Consider the following 22770-nt stretch of genomic DNA (forward strand, 5'->3'; position numbering starts at 1 on the left):
GAAACAACCTAAGAACGTATCTGAGGTTCGTAGTTTTTTGGATCTTGCGAGTTATTATCGACGGTTTGTCAAGGGGTTCTCTCTGATTGTAGCTCATTTGACTAAGCTCTTGCATAGGGTGTTCCTTTTGTCTGAAATGATCCACAACAATCGAGCTTCAAGAAGCTCAAGTCTGTTCTGACTCAGGCTCCTGTTCTGATACAGCCTGAATCTGGTAAAGAATTTGTGGTCTCTAGTGATGCGTCGCATGTTGGTTTGGGTTGTGTTCTGATGCAAGATGGTAAAGTTGTGACTTATGTGTTCTGTCAGCTTAAGGCACACGACGGGAATTATCCAACGTATGATCCCGAGTTGATTGTGTTGGTTTTTACATTAAAAATCTAGATATACTATCTATATGGTGAGAGGTGTATTATCTACACTTATCACAAGAGCCTCAAGTATCTCCTTACCCAGAAGGAGTTAAATCTTAAGCAATGTCCATGGATTGAGCTGCTCAAAGATTATGGATGCACGATAGAGTATCATCCTGTTAAGGCCAATGTGGTGGCCAATGCTCTAAATCGTAGAGCGATGACTGATTTGAGAGCGATGTTAGCTCGACTTAGCCTGTTTGATGATAAGAGTCTGTTAGTTGAGTTGGAAGTTAGGCCGACTTGGATTGATCAGATTCGAGTTAAGCAGTTAGGAGATGAGTTTCTGGGTTTACAATTTCGTCAGATTGAGAGTGACAGTACTTAAGTTTTTGGGCCAAATAATGATAATGTTCTGTTTTTTCAATGTTAGATTTGTGTGCAGAATGATTCTGATCTAACGCAGTCAATTCTGAGGGAGGCGCATAGTAGCCCTTATGCTATGTATCCCAGTGGGAATAAGATGTATCCAATCTTCGTGAATTGTACTGATGGCCAAGTTTAAAGTGTGAGGTTACGAATTTCATTGATTGTTGTCTGACGTGCTAGCAAGTTAAGGCTGAACATTAGTTGCCTTAGGGTTTGCTACAACTTATTAAGATTCTCTTGTGGAAATTGGAACGAGTAACGATGGATTTTGTTAGTGGGTTGCCCTTGACACCTACTAAGAAGGATTCTGTTTGGGTTATCGTGGATTGATTGACCAAGTCTGCTTATTTTATTCTGGTTTAAACAGATTACTCTTTACAAAATTTAGTGAAACTCGATATATCTGAGATTGTTCAACTGCATGGGGTTCCTGTTTCAATAATTTTTTATAGAAATCCTCGTTTCATTTCTCAGTCCTAGTAGAAATTACACGAGGCTCTGGGTTTTAGATTGGACTTCAATACTGCATTCCATCCTCAGATCGATGGTCAATCTAAGAGGGTGATTTAGATACTAGAGGATATGCTTCGGAATTGTGTAATTGATTTCGGAGGCAGTTGGGAGGATTATCTGCCATTAGCTGAGTTCGCCTACAATAACAGTTTCCAGTCTAGCATCTAGATGGCACCTTATGAGGCTTTGTATAGTTGTAAGTGTCATACTCCGTTATGTTGGACTGAGTTGGGTGAGCGTCGTGTTTTAGGTCATTAGTTGGTTTCTAAGACCGAAGATAAGGTTAGATTGATTCAGGATCATCTGAAGGCGACTTCTGATAGACAGAAGTCTTATGCTGATCTGAAAAGAAGAGATATTGAGTATTCTGTTAGTGATTTCATGTTTCTTAAGGTTTTTCTGTGGAAAAAGGTTCTGAGATTCGGTCGTAAGTGCAAGTTGAGCCCCAGGTTTATTGGGCCATATCTGATTCTGAAGCATATGAGACCAGTCACTTATCAGTTGGAGCTACCTTCAGAGTTGGGCAATATCCATGGTGTCTTTCATATCTCGATGTTGAGGCTGTATCGGTTTGATCCATCTCATGTTGTCTTTGTTGAGGAGATTGAGGTTAGGCCAGATTTGACTTTTGAAAAGGAGCCGGTTCAGATTCTGGATCATGATATTAAGGTTCTAAGGAAGAAGTCCATTCCGTTGGTAAAGGTTCTATGGCAGAATCATGGCATTGAGGAAGCCACGTGGGAGCCTGAGGACTCGATCCGTCAGTAGATCCTCATCTGTTCTGATTAGGTAAATTTCAAGGTCGAACTTTCTTTTAGTGGGATAGAGTTGTAACGCCCTGATTAATTTATTCCTGTCTCTGTAAATATTTGACACAACTGTTATCTTCTTAAGTAGGTAAGTGTTTTAGGTGTGTGTGTGTGTGTAAGGATTGGGTTCAATTCTCGCTTTGGCAATTTTTATTATTTTTCTGATTCTAGCTTTACCCTTGTTAAGTAGGTTTATATTAAATTGTCCACTAATCTATATCAGAATGAGCCTGCTGGTTCGAGTGGTAAGGGAGTTGGTGAGTTGAAGGTCCTGTGTTCGAATCCCTGCGCAAGCACGAATGATATTTTTGCTCGGTTATGTGATAGAGTTTCGATGGAACTGAAAGTCTGAGGAGGTTGAGATAGTAGGTTAGTGGGAGAAAATCTGAGTGGGTGTTTTTAACCCTACATGATGTGATAGGATGGTCTAAAATGGGGGTAGGACTCTGTATATCTGATATGCATATCTGTTTCTGATTTCTGTACCTGAAAAAGGACATAAGTCCGAATCTATATCTGACTTTATGTAAGACTTCTGTATGTTTGCTTGTCTATTTTTGCTGGGTTATACACTGAGTTTTTGTAAACTCACTTTTGTTTGTGTATTCTATTTAGGTAATCCACAGACTTAGGCGGATTGGTGCGTCGGAGCCTCTTGGAGACCACGAGTTTATAAACGGTTAATTATTATGATTTTATATTGATTTTAAGGGTTTTCTAGAGTTTTGTAATTTATGGACTCTCTAAACTGTTTGACTTTATTTTTGGGATTTGGATTTTGACCTGACTATTTATTTGTAATGGTTTTTTACTAAAACAACGATTTTTTCGAAAACACAAATGGGATTACCAAGTTAGACATTTTTATGACTTTCGCTGTACTTACGCTTAGACAAATAAATAAATTAAACAAACGCTTTTGAAATTAGACATAAATGAATATAAGTTTTGAAACTGGAATGATTTGATGAAATGACTCCGTTTTTAAAAATCCTACCTTGTGACATCACCAGATTCGGTTATAACGTCTAGGCCGGGTTTGGGTTGTTACAGAGAGTGCAAGTTATATCATTCACAAAGAGGGCTAATTATAACAATAAGAATGACCACCAGTCCGATGTTTGTGTTTTTAGCTACTATTTTACCAAGCACATACTTGAAGTCGCTTATTCCATCATGTTTTCAAGCTACCACAGAAGATGTTTCACCTATGGTATTGCAGGTTTAGTCATTTGAACTACAAAATTTTACGAATAATACAGTTTCGAAAGTTGGTTCATGGCTTACCAACAATCACCACGCCAAACAAAGTTTGTACTCACTATTTGGTTGGAAAGCAACATAGGGAGGAGATCTCAAAAAAGAGTTCATAGAAAGCGTTAAAGAAGTTGCAGCTAGTTCATTCTGACATTTGTGGACTGATCACACTAGTCTTGACAAGTGAGAAAAGGAATTTACTTAGCTTTATTGATGATTTCAGTCATAAAGTTGACCACCTCCCTCGAAGCGTAACGCACGAACGTCAGAACCGAGAGAGATAAATCAACAATAAAAGATAACAAAAGATCAGAATAGATACTTTACCTCGTATAAATGCATTATCGTCTTGTTATTTTTGGTAATCACCAGGTAGAAGATATTGACTATAATGAAACTTTCGCACCTGTGAAGAAAACGGTGATTGTTTGGGCTTTCTTAATTATTGCAATTTCAAAAAATTGGGAGTTACATCAGATGGATGTCTATAATGCCTTACTGTATGGTGGTCTAGCTTGTTACTGCACTGAAAGGGTATGGATTTCTTCAATCATATTCTGGTTATTTTCTCTTTACATACACTAAAGGATTTGTACCTATTAATGTGCTAGTTTATGTTGATGATTTGCTTATTTTTAAGAATGATTCTGCTATTTTGAAAACTTTTAAGGGGTATCTTAGTTCTTGCTTCTATAAGAAGGATCTTAGTATTTTGAAATATTTTTTGGGGATATATGTAGCTCGTAGCTCTTTGCATTTTTTTTTGTCAAAGGAAATGTACACTTGATATTATTTCATAGACGAGTATCTTGGGAACAAAACCTGCAAGATCGCCAATAAAGCAAAATCATAAATTAACATATGATACAGGGATAAATTTGTCTAATCCTGAGCCGTACAAATGGTTAATGGGTCGTTTGATTTATTTGGCAATGACCAAACCTGATTTGAATTACTCGTTTCATGTCTTATCCCAGTTTATGCATGAGCCGAGGCAAGAGCATCAAGATGCGGCTCTGCATGTTGTCCAGTACTTGGAAGGCTTTCCTGACCAGGGGATTCTTTTGAGATCTGATTGTGATTTATCCCTGAAAGGGTGGTGTGATTCAAATTAAGCTACTTATCCATTAACTTAGTATTCGCTTACTGGCTGGCTTGTCTTACTAGGACACTCTTATATCCTAGAAAACTAAGAAACAACATAAAATTTATCGTTCTTCTACTGAGGTTGAATAGGTTTATGGCTTCCATCACTTGTAAGCCCAAGTGGTTGAAGGCCTTGCTATTGAACTTAGATGTTCGTCGTCCTAAAGCAATTCTTTTATTTTGTGATAGTCAATCTACGTTGCATATTGCACAGAATCTCATATTTCACGAGTGTACTAAACATGTTGAAGTGGATTGTCACTTTATTAGGGATGCAACCTAGGACAGGTTGATTGCACCTTCTTATGTTCCGACCTCCATTTAGTTGGCTGACATTTTTACAAAAACGCTTCGTAAACTGCAATTTGAATATCTTATTAGCAAGTTGGGCATTTATGATCTACATGCTCCAACTTGATGGAGGTGCTCCAACTTGAGAGGGGTGTTAGGATATTATTATGGGATATTATCTTTTAGCAATTTGATTCCTAATGGGATATTATAGGATATAATTATGGGATATTATTTCTTAGTAATTTGATTTGTAATGGGATATTAGATGATATTATTATAAGATATTATTTTTTAGTAAATTAGTTCCTATGTAACTACTATGGTATAGATATATATATACCTTTGAGGTCTATCAATAAAATTCAAGAGATTACCATATTCCTGTCATATAATAACTAAATCTCACATTTCATCAAAGTATAAGGCTTGGCAATATATTTTGATTGAAGTTTAGCAATATATTTTGATTGAAGTTTAGTATAGTTTGATGTAGAGTTTACTTAAAAACTTAGAGCAAAATTTTTTGGGGGTAAAGTGTAAATTTGACCTCATACTATAAATGAATATCGAAATCTGTCAATATATTTTGCTTTTATTCATATTTTCCATGATATTTTGAAAATATGAGTAAATTTGTCGTTCAGTTTTTATGTGATTGAATTTTACTATTAAGCTTTAAATTTTATTAAATTTTGTCACAAACATTGATTTTTAATTAAAATTTACCAGTCAATGTTATTTTGATTGTTAAATATGACTCCTATTTTCAGTCAAATTTGAGAAATAATATTTCAGTTAAACTCTGTTTACTTGTTTCAATCAAACACTGATTAGTTTAAATTATTTTATTATTATTTGACTTATGAATTTATTACAACCTTAGAAAATACACCCATTAGAGATTAAAACTCATAACACATTTAGAGAATTTTGTGTTTACGTTTTGAGGGTTCTTTGTTTTCGGGTTCGGGATTTAATTTTTATCTCTATCTTTTGTACTCTTCGTTCTTTTGCCATTATAGTAAAATTATCTTTGCCTGTGGTTTTTTATCCTCTTTGGAGGAGTTTTTCCACGTTAAATTTGTGTCTTTAATTTCTCAATTTTTTCGCTATTTTTCTTGTTCGTTGTTTAGTCGGGTCGATCCTAACAAGTGGTATCAGAGCTAGTTCAATTTTCATAGATCAGTCCGTTCAGATATATCAACAACAAGGTTTGAAATTGAGAAGTTCGATGGTGAGACAAATTTCAATCTGTGGCAAGTTCGGATGATGGCAATTCTAGTTCAATCAGGCTTGAAAAATGTTGTTACCGGGAAAAAGCCTAAGAATCTAAATAAAACAGAATGGGAAGAGCTTTATGAAAAGGCTTTGTCTGCAATCCAGTTGTACTTCGCGAATACGGTATTGCAGGAGGAATTGATGGAGAAAACCTCATCTGCCTTGTGAAAAAGGTTAGAAACTCTTTATGCAACTAAGTCTCTGGCTAACCGTTTAGTGTCTAAACAACGTCTATTTACGTTTTGCATGAATGAATGTGAGGTTCTTAGAGATCACATTAGTCAATTTATTACTCTTTTAAATGATTTAAAGAATGTTGAGGTTCATATTGACGATGAAGATCAGGCTATGCTATTATTGTGCTCTTTACCCCCTTCATACAAGTCTTTCAGGGAGACCCTGATTTATGGCAGAGACAAACTCTCGTTCGAAGATATGAAGGGTTATTTATTGAGTAGAGACAAACTCAAAAATGAGTTTGGTTTGGATAGCAAGGCAGATAGGCAACCTTCCGTTTTGGTAGCATCAAAGAAACGAGACAAAAGGTGTCGCTATTGTAAAAAGTTAGGTCACATCAAAGCAAATTGTTATAAACTGCGAAATAAAAGAGCTGTTGAGAGTAACGAGGAAGATGTAGCTGGTGCTAATTTGGCTGATGAAAGCGGTGATGATTTCTTGTTAGTGTCAACTAGCGATAACTCCAAGCTCACGTCTGAGTGGATCCTAGATTCAGGATATTCTTTCCACATGTATCCTAATAGAGAATGGTTCTCCACATACAGTTCAGTTGAAGGTGGAGTTGTGCACATGAGAAACGATTCATCTAGTAAGGTAATTGGTATTGGTACTGTTAAAATTAAGATGCACGATGGGACGATTAGGACACTCTCAGATGTCAGGTATGCATCTGATTTACAAAAGAATCTCATCTCCTTGAGTATTTTAAACTTGAAAGGATGCAGAATCAACATTGAGTCGAGCGGCATTAAAGTATCTCTTGGAGCTCTCGTTTTGTTAAAAGGTAAAAGAACTGGCAGTCTTTATATTCTGGAAGGTTCTACAGTGACCGGTGAAATCGGACGTCCCTTGTCTGTTACGGAGTTGAAGTCAACTTGTTTGGAGCGGAGACAACTTGGTCATAGGAGGGAAAAATGTATGACCGTTTCGTTGAAGAGAGTTTCTCTTTTGGATGCAGATTTTGAAAAGTTAGGGCACTGTGTTCGTAAAAATCATACCCGAGTTAGTTTTGATTTGGAAGTGTACAAGTCGAAAGCGAGAAGTCTTCCAGTTTCTAAGCACAAATTTGACTCAGTTAATTCACTGCATAGTTTAAGATAGGCTCGTGGCGGGCTTTGACAAAGATGGCGTTGTAGAAATATGAGTCAAAGAGGAGATTTGTTAAATATGACTCCTATTTTCAGTCAAATTTGAGAAATAATATTTCAGTTAAACTCTGTTTACTTGTTTCAATCAAACACTGATTAGTTTAGATTATTTTATTATTATTTGACTTATGAATTTATTACAACCTTAGAAAATACACCCATTAGATATTAGAACTCATAACACATTTAGAGAATTTTGTGTTTACGTTTTGAGGGTTCTTTGTTTTCGGGTTTTTGAGATTTAGTTTTTATCTCCATCTTTTGTACTCTTCGTTCTTTTGCCATTATAGTAAAATTATATTTGCCCGTAGTTTTTTATTCTCTTTGGAGGAGTTTTTCCACGTTAAATTTGTGTGTTTAATTTCTCAATTTTTTTGCTATTTTTCTTGTTCGTTGTTTAATTGGGTCGATCCTAACATTGATAATTTCAAAACATAATTTAATAAGAAAAAATATTCAAAATATTTTATTTCAATAGTTAATAATAATTTAACTTATAAATATTAAATTTTAATAAATTAAATTAGAATTCCTATTTAATAAAGTAAAGACTTGAAAATAAAAATACACATATCTTAAACGAAAAAAAAAGTTTCTTTTTACAGAATAAAAAATTATTTAATTTTAATAATATATTAACTAACTTATCACTGTTAATTATTAAAGTAAAATATACACAAAATGTTTTTATCAAATTTGGCTTAAAATGGAATAGAAAGCTTGAACAAAAAGATTTTAATAGTAGTAGTAAAATTCAATAAAATAAAAGTAAAGTCACAAAATTTACTAAAATATAGAGATAAATATATTTTTAATTCACAAAAACAAGAATTTTTAACTTCAACTTAGAGTACAACAAATATACATATTAAATCAATTCTTTTTCGAAATAATATAAGAATGTCCCCTTATTATTAATTACATCATTTAAAATTTTAATTAAAGGGTGCTATTCCCAATGCTTGATTATGTACACCATTTTTCCTCTAATTTTAAAATGATTTTTAATTTAAACATTTCTAGCTGGATTTATATCATATAAAACTCCATGCCCATAGTTGTATCTTGTGTGTTTATATATGCCAAAACGTAGGATCTTCTACCTATTTTTTCTTTTTTCTGAATATTAAAAATTAGTGTTCTTTATGGAGTGAGAATTAGTTAAAATTGTCCGTAGGTCCCTGTACAACCAAATTTGTCCCTTAAAAAAGAGCAAGTAGTCCTTGCACTTTTTTATTGTGAGTAAATGACAACTTGATGATTTGCATCATTTCCTTTTACACCACAAAAAAAATATCAAATTTAAACAAGAAATCCATCTGTCGTTACAACATAAAAAAAATTAGAATTTAAAATTATGTAATTATGTAATTATAATTTATATTGTCAAATATGAGACGGTAAAGAGTTAAGATATAATTACATTTTATTAGTTAAACATGTTTAAAGAATTATTACCCTGGTGATTCTTCTTTCATCAAATGACTCTAATTTTACACACAAATTTCGAGTCATAAATTTACTTGAAAATTTTGAAATCATATTTTATATGTAAATTTTGAAAAAATATATTCTCTGGATAAATTATTTACAATGAGTATATTATTTCTGATTTGGTTTCGGTTCAATAGTTGTCTAGGCTTGATCTTGGAAGGATGTTGGTTGTTTCAAGTGTCGTGGTGGCTTACTCTTAAAACGGGTCTGGACCTCTTTTCTTCTATTGAACCAGATCAAAAGGCGACTTTTCTTCATAAACATCTTTTTGCTTCCTCTCCTTAATAGAAGTAGATTGGAAAGCGACTTTTCTTCAGAAGTGATATGACGTTCATTAAAATTTCTTCAAATTCTTTAGAGAATTTCTGGACTTATTGAATATGTGAATGTGTAAAATGATTTGGAGATGACCCCTTTTATAGTATCAATCACTTGAGTAAAGAGAGTTTTTGTAGAATTTAACTTATTCATTTATGTACTCTACAAGAATTAAACTCCTTCATTTATTATTTATCTATTATTAATGTAATCAATTAGAATTAAAATAATTTAATATGATCACTTAATTATTTTACTTTTAATTAGTGATATATAATTTTTATTATTATTTATTTTTAATTAATTTAAATTAATTAGAGAAAAATAAAAACAATGTCATCGTTTTCACCTATCTAATTTAGACTTAAGACATAATAATTTATAATTGATCCGAAAAATTCTTTATTTATATTGGTATCCAATTACTTATGTTTGAGGAGATAGATTATAAAACTTCCACATGTTACTCGTACGTACGTTCGAGAGTCCCGGCCCTCGTATGTTCAGTTTTTTTGGATATTTCAGTTGGGTCTTCGCTTTCTCGATAGGTATTTGGAGTGTGATGAGTGAAGTGGTTACTTTGAATTTTAGAATTTTAATTAATTTTGGAAGCGCAAATTTTATTAAATTTTAATTTAGGTATTGGAATCCATTGGATGAACGAAACCAAAGTTTACTTATTTAATATTAAAAAAATCAGATGAAACCTATTGATTAAAGTAGAAATATAATATTATATATATATATTAAAATGTTTGAATATTATATATTCATACTAATATTGCTTTTTTAATATAAAAGTAAAATATATATTATATTACTTTTACTTTTTAATATTAAAGGTTATACATCTAAAATTTTGTTTCTAACTCATATTAGGCAACAATATATGATCAATTGATAGATGATTAGTCATTAAATGTGTTCTATTTTTATGAGTGAGAGTCATATTCCTAATATTATAATTATGAAATGAGGTGAACAATCACCACACCACATCTCATGATTAATTTGACCACTTTCATTAAATAAGAAAATGCATATACAAATCGTAATGAAATAAATATTAAAAAAAGTTAGATTTAAAATAATAACCTAATGTAATGTTATGATTGCTTTGTAGAATTAGGTTTTTTTTTATCATTTATATTTATTAGGCATGATGATTTTTTTTGTCCTTCAATTTTATAAAATAAGTTATTTTAGTTTTTTTATTTAAACTTTCGTCTCTTTTAATCCTTAAACTTTGTATTTGTTGTCAAATTACCCTAAAATGTATGGAAAAGTTAACATTTGTTAACTTTACCGATGTGGCATACACATGGATTACTACGTAGATGACATGTCAGCTCTATTGGTAATTGTTGTTGCTATTGTCGATAATTTTTGCGTATTAATCTTTTTGGATCAGTGGTTGGTTCTATAGGTGTGCCCCTACTTTGAGTCATACACTGAAATTCACAAAGTAAAAGAAAGAAGTTAACAAATTAAATGAATAAAAATAAAAGAAAGTGCAAATCGTATCTATAATTTAAAATTTTCCAAATATCATATTAAATACAAAAATTAAAGCCAACTCAGTGGCGTTGCCTCCCCTGCAATGACACCAACAACTTGACCGCCTCCTAACGTATCAACGTCGAAAGTGTGAATACAGCTACTAAGAATAGGAATTAAGGCGGTGTCCGCAAGTATACAAGTTAAGTTGTAATATAGTTTACAACGAAGTATGGAAGTACTCTAGGGATTGTACCTTAAAGAGGTGAGACTAAACTAATATTAATTTCTAAGCTAATGGGTTTAATTAGTAATTTAATTAAACTATATTACAATTAATCATAGGATGATGAGAAAAACTATTATATATAAAACAATTAAAACTATGGTGGAAATAGATTGCAAATTCTATCAAATTTAACAATGGAAGACTAACTTTTTTCAATGTTCATAATTAACTCCTATTTCAAGTTCTATCCAATCAACTAGTCATTAACCTAGTAGGGCCTCTCAGCCTTCCACTAACCTAATGAGTTGGCAAAAACTATTTATCTTTCGAAGTCACAGTCCAAACCGGATTGGGGTAAGGTTTTCATGGATAGGCAACATTGATTTCAGGTTCATTCCCACCTATCTGACTTCCTAGTTTCGTTTTAAGTTCTTCCTATCCCAACTAGCTAATCCGCTAAGAATCCCTACATGGAAGTTAATCAATCCCACATCTACTCGTTAATCTCCCTTACTGGATTAGTTCCCCATGGATTTAATACATACAAAGTAATTTATAATAAGGATAAACATTATAAAAGAAACCAAGAGCAGAGGTGAGAAAAAACCTGATAATATAATAATAGATGCACGAACAATAATCCGTTGAAGAGTTTAGCGATCTACAATCTAATCCTTATGAAGAATGAAATAAAAGAAAAACTAAACTAAAGAAAAATCTAAATTACAACTGAAGTAAAAACAAACTTAATAAAAACTAAACTGAATAACAACTATTCATAAAATGTTTAGAGCCTTATATTTATAGGCCTAGGGTTCGCCGCCGATCATTGACCTAATTCAGTTGACATTTTTGCATTAAAGTTTATTGTGTAGACAAAAATAGCCTTGGCTCATTAATCCCTTACGTCATGTTGGTGTCGCGACACCCTCTGGCTTGTGCCGCAACAATGATGACAGTTTATGAGCTAGGTCTTGATTTTAGGGCTGTGTCACGACACCCTTTGGCTATGTCACGACATCGAAGGTAGAATGCTCCTTTTGAATACTCTGTTCACTGTGTTGCAACATCAAAGCCCCGTGTTGCAACATTGCAAGCAATCTCGTGTTCTTATGCCTCCGAATAGCGTCCTGCACACTCATTGAATATATTAGTCTACCTTTAGGCCTACTTTAGCCCCCAGGTCATATAAATATCTCAAATTGCTCTTTTTATTAACTCTGAACTAAAATCAAAAACTAAATGAAAGCATAACTAATTTACTTTCCTACAAGCTCATTAAGTAAAGAAAATAGTTTAATCTTCTACAACGAATTGCAGCAGACTAGTGTCAAACGAAACCATTTTAATTTTTGTTTTTTTGTATTCTTACAATATTTGTTCAGTATTTAAAGAAAACTTGTATTTTTTTGGTGTTTCCTGACAATGTGGTAGCATCACTTATAAATTAGTTTTTATTTCACATGAAATGGTTTGGTGATGATGGGTTGCCTTTAAGGTTCGTGTTGCTTGATACATTGGCGACACCTAAATTTATTGTAGAAAACATACCATTTACATAAATAATCTACAATATGTCCCATTTTCGTAATTAATTTTTTTGTATTATCTATGTAAAAAAACCCAAAATAAAAAGATATTTTTAAATTCGGATCAAGAACTTTAACAATAAATTTAAATTTTTGTTTTAATTTAATTATATAAATGGTTTTTAATATGTTACCATTTTTAAGTAGAAAATAAGTATTTTGAATCTAAGTTGAATGAGTTTGGGAGAAAATATTTAAAAAATTCTCAAATCATGATTCATAAACACCTAAAGGTTTTCATAGGCGAGACATTGAGACTGCAATCTAATTCTTATAGATTATTTATATCATTTTAACAATTAGAAATTAAATATATAAATATACATATACATATATTTTATAATCATTGAAATAAAAAAAATTAAAAATTAACAAAAAAAAGTATACAACAACAAAAAAATTAATTTTGCTTGTAAAAACGTATAGAAGTAATCATCTTATATATGCTTCATTTGACCCAACATTGGACTACCCCATGAAGAGGCTCCTTCCCTTTTGTTCTAATACACCTAATATATTTTAGGGCTTTCTGCCCTTCAAAATTAAAACACTAACCTTTTTATTTTCTTCTTTTCGTTTTTTCCTAATATATCATGCCAATATTTTATTCATTTCTTTATTATTGTTATAACATAAAGAAAAATTAATATCAATATCATTATCCCACTCTCATACCTAGACTAAGTGAGATTCGTAAATATAATATATATTGTTGTCAATACTAAGTACCAATAATAAGGAGAAGGTGAAGGGGATAAGGCCTGGTCATATAAGGCAAACAGCTAGCAATGGGAAAGAAAAAAGAAGGTGAGGAAGAAGGAAAGAATGGCTTGGAGAGGATCCTCATTCTCTCATGTGTTGGGGCTTATATAGGAAGTTTGTCTTTTGTCTTATAGTGCCACATGGCGAGCTCTATGGTTATGTAGGCAAGTCAAAGGTAAATGTTTAAACCTCAAGTGTCAAACGAGCACTACTATTATAGGTCGGTTGTCCTTATGGTAGGTTTTGTGTGGTCCTACTTGTGTCATAGGTTGTCGTGTTTTCACATACATGTCCCTTGGAGCATTAAATGACACGTAGGCCTTCTCGTCCTTGGGCAAGAGGTCACAAGTAATTTGGCTTAAGTGAGGGGTCATTTTAAGGGGTTTTATGTGGAATGCTTGCAGGTCCTTTCACCACATATCTCTCTCTAGGAAGGCATAAAAATCTATATACCTAGATGAGACAGAGAGATAATCTTAGGTGGTATCTTTTAGTCTAGGATGAAACTAGGAGGAGATTCCTAACTAAGAGTGGCACCCGATATAATCGGTATAGGTTCATTAGTTTAATCAGCACTCAACTAATCAATTAACCATCATTTAGTCATTTAAATTATCTAAAACATTAGAAAGAAAGTTTAGCTTAGTTAGTTTAATTAATACTTTAACTTTAGTTTATAAACAATTTTATTTGGACTTTCACTAATAATTTCTGACTAGATAAGATTAGTAATTGCTTAACTTGTAATTAATAAACACATTTACCCACATAGAAATCTTTTGGGTTCAATCCTTGGGATACTCGAGTGTCCCATTGACACTACAAATATTACAACTGACACTATACGTTTACAGTTAAAACTGTACTTTTAAATTGTTTCATAAATTTGTTTGTTTTTCTGCGCACAAGTGAGTGCGAGTCAACGACACGTGTTTGAATGTAGAATGAGTGGGAATGAAATGCAAAAGTTACTATTGTGTTGAGGGTCATAGCAAAAAAACTACCAATATGAGTTTAGCATCCCTTGCAACAAATATCCACTGAGTTCAGTGAGCAAGCCTAACTAAGATAGAAGAAAGCTTGATTTCTAGCTATTATTGTATAATCTGGAGGTTGGGTTCCATCTACCTCCTTAATTCTTTATTTGTGAGGAATTAAACTTCTATAGGTAGCCATTTATGTACTTACGAGGTCTTTATGGTGGATAATATTAGGGTTCTTAATCTTGTGTAGCAAACGTGCTAAGGTGCCGCTGCTAAGTGTTTTTGAGTATTTATATAACTTGATAAAACTAAACTAGATATAAAACCTTGAGTTGTTATGCTTCTCAAAACATCAAGAGGAGTCGTGGATAATCAGTTGTATAGAAAAGTTAACAACTTGAGTTCTGATAAACACAAATACATCATTGTAGAACTCGAGCTCAGAACTAATTTTGGCTTTCCCATCATATAGAACATTCCTCCAAACAAGATCTATAATTTTAAACCATGTTCGAATAGTGATGAGTTATTGGTATAGTTCAATGCTCTTTGTAAGAGGAATTTGTTGGTTGTTCCTTGTATGATTCCCTTCTAGAAGGTGTGCTAACATTACTTATTAGGGTGAGTCTAGATGAGTACCAAAGAAGTGACTTCATGAAGGATTTCATCAATAATGATGGCAAGGTTTACTATATTCAAGCGTGGCCTCACAGTTATAATGACGAATTAGCTCGAATTTTGATAGGTTTACTATATGAATGTTACATAGTTCTTTATAGGCTATTCTCATATCATAAGTGGGGGTTTGGAGGAAGTTGAACCCATACAATCTGAAGGGGTAAGGGCGAGCCTATGGGGTGCTAAAGGAATGGTAAAGATCAATGAGGATTCCGAAGAGGGAGCCAAGAAAAATTTTAAATCCTTTAATGATGCTGACTACAAGAATGTTAACACGATTTTTAATCTTGATATAGAGCTTATATAATTGTCCGTAAAGATTATCTCCTCCATCCCCATAGGTGAAAATGGCAAGCAGTCAATTAGTTCCTATCATCAAACTATTTTTAGAAAGGAAATGTCCTTCCTTTGGATGTAGTTATGGATGCACAAGCCCTTCGAGGATGTTTTTTTCTTGCAAAGGGAGTGGCTTGAGAATCTTAGGAAATTCAATATCTCTTCATGAATGTTTGTCGATACTTATTTATTTTAAGGTACCATGAGGAATCTAAGCATTTCTTTCACATGTATAAGGACTTCAAGTAACATGCCAAGAGCCATGAATGTTAGTTTCATAGACTTAATATTGGGTAGTTTCAACAAAAAGGTGAAATAAAAATATGTTAGTGCTTCTACAAGTTTAAGGTAAAAGGAAGCTCGGGTTAAGGCCATATCTGCCTTTGTCCAAGATGTAACTACCATTGAAAGTGTTCCCCCTCATCCCTCACTAAGTGCACCCTCAAGGAGTGAGCCTATGACCTTACCGAAGGATGTGTCTGAAGGGCATTTAGTGCTCACATCTCTACTATAACTAGTGAGGTGTCCTTTAGAACTGCCCCTCAAACCATCACTGTAGTTCAATCGTGCCGAGTGGTCTATCAAGAGAGGAGTTTTGTAAGATACCTATTATTGTCGTTGATGCATGTATATTCTTTATTCTTTGTTTTTTTTATTAATTATAATTTGAAATATGTTAAATATTTTTTTTCATATTCACAAGTGAAGCTGAGCTGTCAACCCCTCCCCTCATTAGCACAATTGTGAGAGGATGGGGCCTCTACTACTAGGCACGAGGATGATGATCCTTGTATTTTTGTCGGCCAAAATATCAAGACAGAGTTGGGTAATTTATTGTTTTTCACACAGCATCAAACTATTACACAGCGTAGCCACAGAGTCATGTAACCTTTCCACATGGCCACGAGGCCCTCACATGGTCTGGCCACACGCCCGTGTGACCCTTGCTTTATAATTTTGCCAAAAAATTTATGATATGTTCAATTTAGTCCTTGTATATTCCTTTTATTATTTTTAGGGTTTTTGTTTGCCTAATTGAGTCTCTAATATTGTGTTTATTATAGAATATGTGACTTAATAACTAAATTACTATTACTATATTGTATGAGATGTGAATTTTACATGCCTATTGTCACTATGAAATTGATAAACTGCAAGTGTTAGTGCTGTTATCGCCCTACTGAGTACATATTAAGCATGTCTGCTACTATCGTTGAACTGAATACATGTTGAGCATGTCCACTGGCAGTTTTTCTACAACTTAGTGGTGGTTTATCCACAACCCGATGTGTATGAATGGATGAGTTCTGAGAAATCTTATTGTGGTGTGCAACGGAGTTGGGTAGGACCCTTTCTGATAAACTATAATTGCATTGCCATTCATAAGCATGTTCATGCAAAACTGTGAATTCTGAAATATTATACTGATGTGTTGATCTGTAAAATCATTACTTTAAATTGCTACATGGTTGTGATCATTCTAAGAATTGTTATTTTGTTTGCTTGCCTACTGTTTGCATCGATTTTCTTGTGATTAGACTCACACTAAACTTCTTAAGCTCATCCCCCTTTTTAATTTCCATCTTTACAGATTACCCACAAGGTTAGGACGTGGATTCGCCATCCAGAGGGTTCGGCTTGAATAGTTTATTTTATAAAAGTATTTTAGACACATTATTTATAATTTCTGTTATTTGGGAATTGTATTGCTTTATTTTGAATTGTGTCATAAGACTTTGGTTTTGGGTTTATTTTGGCATGCATGACATTGTAGTTGTTTAGATTTTTTGAAACTAAAATAATAAATTTATGATACATGAAATATGGTTTTGAATTAAAACTATGTCGAATATCACTTTTCCACTGCAATATCAAAATAAGATTTTGAAAAGTAAATAAATTGGATATCAACTTTTGCTAAGTAAACTTTAAAACCCAACGTTTTTGGAAAATTTTATATTTTAGTGAAAAGAATATAACACACTAAGTTTTTCTTCAAAATTAAGCAAATGTTTAAAACAATTATTTTATAAAATTTGATAGTTCTGCTAGGCCATCTCAATGGCCAATGTAATCTTCCAAATTCGACCTTAACATCTAGACCAGGTTTGGGAGGTTACATAAACTGTACTGTTGGATTTGAGAGGGCTCAACTATAAATAGAGGCCTTTCTCTTCAATTGTAATCACTCAGTTGTAATATTTCAAAGTAATAGAAACACTTTAAGAGCATTTACTCAAACACTTTGTATGCTTACTTTTCTTGTAGCTTTTCTGTTCGCTTTGAGTCTGTTTTCGCTTTATTTCGGTGCCTTAAAAAAATTCATTTGTGAATTTTAATCTTTCAAGAGTTAAGCTGACTTAGACGAATTTGAAGCAAAGGAATCGCCTGAGCCACGCGATTTGTCAAACTAAAATTCTAGTCTCATAACACTTTCCCCTAATTAATTGATAAAACTGTAGTAAAAAAATTAAAAAAAAACATGTTAAGCATTCAAATTGATATTGAATAAACTTGGAAAATAACATTTATCATATTTTTTCCATTTTCAAGTACAAGCCATGTTCACATGTTTACATGAATTTTGGGCCTACTCATGTTCTCCCATCTCCTTTCCCTTCTTTAATGTTTAAATGTGTTAATGATCCCTATATTTTTTTAAAATTTAAAATTTAGTCATTATATTTTAATTTCGAGATATTGAGTTTTTGTAATTTTTTATTTAAAAATCTTGATCCTTTTGTCTAACTTGACGTTAATGTTATTAACATGACAATTAAAAAAATTATAAAATAATTTTTTTATCTCTCAACATTTATAATTTTTGTTAATTTAATTATTTTTTTTAAAATTGCATAATTTTTTTAAAAATAATTTTAAAAAACCATATTTTAAACAAAAACATAAAAATTTTAAAAAAAAATTAAATTCAAAAGTCGTGAAAAAACTCTTTAAAATTTAAAAAAAATAAAAATAAAAATTATATTTTAATCTTGGGCTGGACCGATTTGGCCCATTTTTTTAGTTTAAAATAATAAAAAATATAAATATATATTGATATTAATTTTTATAATTAAATTTAAAAATAAAATAATTTATTATTATTTTTAAATTGTGAAATGCATTTGGGAGAAATGAACTCGAAGCTAATCTTTTTTCTAAAATCGGGCCTCAGCCTGACATTGCCCATGAACACTTTTAATTGTAATAAGGCTTCTCCAGAGTTTAAACAATTCATTTCGTACATATTCAATCATATTTGAAAAAGTAATTTTTAATTTAATTCAAAGCATTTATATATCAAATATTTTTTAATTAAATTTCATTATAAATTATAAAGTATAAAAAATATTAGTGTAAAATAATTTTTAAATAATGATACAAACTCTAAATCCATTCAAATTAAATTTAAATACACTATGTAATTTTTTTTTCAAAATACACTTTATAAAAAATTTAAGACTTAATTTATTACTTTTTTTTCAAAATGGGTCCATTTTTGTATAAAATTCTTTTAATATAAATTATTTTAAAAAATAATTATATTAATTTAATCTTAACCGGTTAGGAATCTGTATCATTATTTAAAAATTAATTTAAACTAATATTTTATATACTTTATAATTAAATTTACATAAAAATATTTTTTTATATATAATTAATTTGATTTAGAATAAAATTTTTTTATATTTTTTAAAAAAAAAATTATTTTTTTAGTTTTTCACAATTTTTATTGAAAATATGAAAAAAATAATTTTTTAATTGTTTATGTACTAAAGAGAAACGACCAAATTGAAAAAAAAATCATAAATGTTGAGGTTTAAAAAAGTTATTTTATTTTTTTCCAACGACCATATCAACAATTGTAACAGTAAAATTGATGAAGGGACCAAGATTTTTAAGTTAAAAAGAAGTTATAAAGACTCAATGTCTCAAATTATAGTATAGAGACCAAATTTTAAATTTCATAAAAGTATAGGGAGCTTTTAATTAAACCTTGCAATAATGATAAACTCTTTTTATTTTGGTTAAAATATGCTTCGGGTATTTGTACTCTTCAATTATTTAGAATTTAGTCCTACAAACTTTTATTTCAATAAATTTAGTCTCTCTACTTTTCTAATTTAAAAATACAAATCTAATTGTTAACACTGTTAAGATTTTTCTGTTGAATTCAATTTCATTACAACATCATATTTCTTATTGCATGGCTATCAAAGTGAGTATTTGTTTATTTCAAACTATTAATTTAGTTGAAAAAGTTTTATGAGGTCAACAAATAGACCAAAATTTTGAAATCTAAAATGTAAAAGAACTAATTTTTTGAAGGTAAAATTAGAAAGACTAAATTTCAAATCAACGAATTTTGCTTTTGATCCAATATAATAAATATGAATTAAATTTTGTATATTTTAATATGATGGATTTAAAATAAAGTGTCATCATATGTAATAAATGATGATCGATTACCCACGAGCAAAGAGTGTGACTATAGATAACGAATTTCAAAGACATGGAAACAATAATATATATATGAATATTTTAAAAATAAAATGAATAAAAGAAAAGGAAAGGAAAGAATAGTTAGCATGAAAGAGAAGTAAAATGATTAAGAGAGTCATTGATAAGTTGGTGGTTGGGGTGATATTAGTTTTTTTCTTATAAGAATGATAGTGTAAGTTAAAATTAATATATATTTATTGGAAAAACTTTAATTTAAGTACTCTCTCTTTTTTTTTTCCAAATTAAATACTCCTATTAATAAAGATTAATGTCAAGTCTAATGAAATTTGAATATATCTTGCATTTAAAAAAAGGGTAAGCGGGAGATGACTTTGGAAAAGATGTAGAAGAAGCCGGGGCCTGGTGTTCAGTTGGCGGTAGTAGCCCAAAGCCAAAATCCGACCACCCACCGACTTGAAGCTAGAATGAACCCAAGGGCTAGGGGTAATGAGCCCCTGAAAATTGGGAGCCCACCCCACATTGTGTAAACATGTTGGCGAAAGACCAGCTTTGGTTGGACTGATATGGATGCCTCATGCCAGCCAGACACCAACAATTGTGCTTGCATTTGCATAATCCACCAAGTTAGGCCTATTATTAGTGGGACAAACGGAAGTTGTCCGTCACTTGGGAACCTCCTAGTAGGGTTTTACTCTCAAACTGAAGAAAAGGAGCTTTGTTCGTGGTTTGGGACGTGGGGCCAGAAACAGACATTAGCATAGCGCGTATTCCGTGCCGCTTTTTGAGCTCTCTACCTGTAATGTTTACGTAATAATTACATGAACAGAAACAAGAATGAAAATGTGGGTGGATCAATTTATGAAAATCCTAAACAGTAATCTTTCAGAAACTTGCGATGCAGAGTGTGAATTCTAAGGTCAATTTTAATATTTCTTATGCTATTATTTTTGGTGATTGCTTTTCATCCGAGACCTTTGGATTAAATTCTCAATTATTATTATCATTTTTATTTGTCCCTTACTTTTTAACAATTTGTCTCATTTGGTTTCGGATTTTTGTATTATTTATCGGGATTGTAATTTTTTTTAATTCCTAAATTCAAAATGTTAATATTAATTATTCTAAATATTGATGTAAATTAAGTTTTTGAAATTAAGTTTATAGTCCAATAACTATATTTTACTTTTAAAGTAGAGATATAAGGCTCCGTTATTTTATTAGGTCCGTGTTTATAATTAATTTTTATATTTCTTTTTAAATGATATGAGTATTTTTAAGCCATAAAAATCTTGAAAATAAGACTCCCAAATAAAAAAGGAGTTTTTTTTAATCAACTTGATGGTATACATCTAAAAAGGACATAGGTTGACAGTTTCCAATCAGTTCTCTCGTTGATAACTTCGATTTAATAAAAAAAATCAAAGACTGCAACTTAAAATGCCCAAATTTTTAAAAGATATTGCACAAATGAATGATTTTTTAACAAAAAATAATCAATTTACTCTTTTTTTTAGTAAATGAGAAAAATTCAATCCAGCTCTTAGTTCATGGATCTCCATGATACTTTTACCGAATATGGAGTGAAGATACTTTTGCATATATATATATTTGAATATTTTTTATATAATCATGGTCAAATTGATAAAATATGTAAATATTAAGAGTTTAATTTGTTGATTTTTTTTATACGGGATACTTTTTTATTATACCAATGACAAAGAGCCACATCAACATTCCATTATGTGACCAAACACATTTATGTAAAATTTATTTCATGGGAATGATGAAATTAAAAAAAAATAAAAATTTAAGTGACTAAAATAGGAGTGAACTAATACTTAAATGACTATCCGAGCAGTTTGCCAATTATGAATTTGTTAAACTTCAATTTGCCCACAACCTTTGACTAAAACCTTTAGTGGAGTTTATTGAAGAATTAATGTTCAAGGGATTGAATTGGATAGCCTTCAACTCCAATCCATCTTCCATTTGATTTTCTCATTCCATTATTCATCTTATTTTGTTTTCTTCAAATTCTAAATTTTCTTGATTAATACTTAATATATTATCGTTGAATTTTCAGAATTTGTCTCATAGCCAAAATCAACAGCCTTCTTCGACTCCAAGAAACGCAAAATCCATTCGAACTAGGAGTCCTCCTATTTGCCAATTGCTTCAATCTCTTTACCCATTCTTCTTCTTTTAATTCGTCTTTATTGATTGCTATACTGATTTTAATTTCGTTTCTTTGAATGATTCTTTCTTTAACTCAGAATTTTGATTTCTCCCTAACTTCAATTTCTGTTCGTTTTGATTCTTGCCAACTTGATTTTGTTGTGAGGAGTGTTCTCCATTTATTTAGACCTTGATTTTCGGATTGTTTGATCAAAGTCAATTTTGAATTCTTCTCTTTCAAGCCTACTCCAATCTAGTTTGTCCTAATTGAAATTATCAAAAAGTATGTGGGATTTAAGTGGGGTGTGGCGCAAGAAAGGGCTTTCCAAGCCTACTATGCTAAGCACCTATATTGAAATTACCAGATTTTCTAACATTTTTAATTCGAACTTGAGTGCGATGCTTCAGCTGTTGGAATTGGTGCGGTTTTGATGCAACACACATCACTTACTTCAGTGAAAAGCTTAATGGTGCACAACTGAATTGTTCAACTTACGACAAAGAGTTTTTAGCTTTAGTTCATGCTGTGGAGGTGTGACAACAGAATTTGTGATTCATACTAATCATTAATCCTTAAATAATTAAAGAGACAAAATAAATTGAACAAACATGTTCATTGCGTTGAATTCTTTAAAATATTCCTATATATGAATACATATAAAGATAAAAAGATAATGTTTTGATGATGCGTTGTTGAAGAGATATACTTTTATTACAATATTAAATGCTAGAATTTTAGGATTCGGGCATATTAAAGAATTGTATGTTAATTATGTTGGTT

This window comes from Gossypium hirsutum, chromosome A06 (genome assembly GCF_007990345.1).
Source record: "Gossypium hirsutum isolate 1008001.06 chromosome A06, Gossypium_hirsutum_v2.1, whole genome shotgun sequence".
In the NCBI taxonomy this organism is placed as follows: Eukaryota; Viridiplantae; Streptophyta; class Magnoliopsida; order Malvales; family Malvaceae; genus Gossypium; species Gossypium hirsutum.